This window comes from Halyomorpha halys, unplaced genomic scaffold (genome assembly GCF_000696795.3).
Source record: "Halyomorpha halys isolate HHAL.00 unplaced genomic scaffold, Hhal_1.1 Scaffold920.1, whole genome shotgun sequence".
NCBI classification, from domain to species: domain Eukaryota; kingdom Metazoa; phylum Arthropoda; class Insecta; order Hemiptera; family Pentatomidae; genus Halyomorpha; species Halyomorpha halys.
Genome location: NW_027114350.1, coordinates 177,419 through 178,732, shown reverse-complemented (window position 1 = coordinate 178,732; position 1,314 = coordinate 177,419).

Here is a 1,314-nt window from a genome sequence, read left to right as displayed (position 1 = left end):
AAATATATATATATATTTATTCGGGCGAGCAGCGAACAGGAAGATATAGGTCCACACTCAGATAATAAGGTATGCACTGTGTGCTCTCTTTTAAGGGCGATAGAGGACTCCTAATCCATATAAATGAGTCTGGATGGTTGTCAATAATGGTATCAAAATAGTAAACGAAGACTATTTATTGTTAACTAACGTTTCGCCCCACTTTACCTGGCTTCGTCAGGGTAGTCAGAGTGAAAGAGAGATGACTACTACGTCGTGACTGTCTTCAGCTAAGTCGTTATCTCTGTTTCAATCTAACAGCCCTAACGAAGTCCTGCAAAGTGGGGTGAAATGTTGGTTAAAAATAAATAGTTTTCTTATACTATTTTGATACTTTTATTGACCGTCAACCGAACTACCTTTCTTCAATTAATTTTTATTTAAATCAAGTAAGAATTTAAGAATCGAAATCGAGTTCATCACTGTTCCTCATTCATCAAAATTTATCGCCCATAAAGCCGCAAGAGCAATCGATAGTACTGTTATATATTTATGTACTACTGTTGTTGCCCTTAGCATGGACAACTGTTAGCAGAACACCAAATACCGACAAAAATGTTTGCTAACTTTTTGACCAAATATTTTTCGATTCAAAACCAGAGCACTTAAAAAACAAGTCATAAAATATCTATTCGCTTATGAACTATTCCGTGGAATTGAATATGTATAAATAGAAATATGCTCTTAGTAGACCTCCGTCCATCAGCCTAGTCCATCTAAGAGTTCATCTGAGAATAGCGGTAACCCAATGTTGATTTGTGAGAACGATTCTCAAGGAATTTTCACCTCCATTAAAGATTATTCAAAGGAATATCAACAACAAATTGAGACTATTGAGGACAGTAAGTAAATCTAGAATACATGACGATTTTATCGATATTCTGAATGATGATAAACATTCAATCATTGATCCAACATTAAAAATATCGGCAGCAACCATAAAATCTGATAAAAGTAGAAGGGCCCAAACATTAGCAAATGAATCTGAATATAATTATGACTAAGTAAAGGCACCTTTTCTCATCAAAATAAAATTAAAAACAACAATTAATTGGACCGAATAAATCTGAGAAGCGAAAAATTGCTCTTATTCTTTTACTTGAAAAGTAATATTTTTAGTTATAATGCCTATTCATTGCAATAATCATAAAGAAGAGAAAAAAATACTTATTATTTCTATGAATAAGTGAATAAACCTGCTTATTATCAGTTTGTATAATATCCTTACATGAGGCTATAGAATTCTTTTTGTGTCTGACCCTCACAGAAATAATG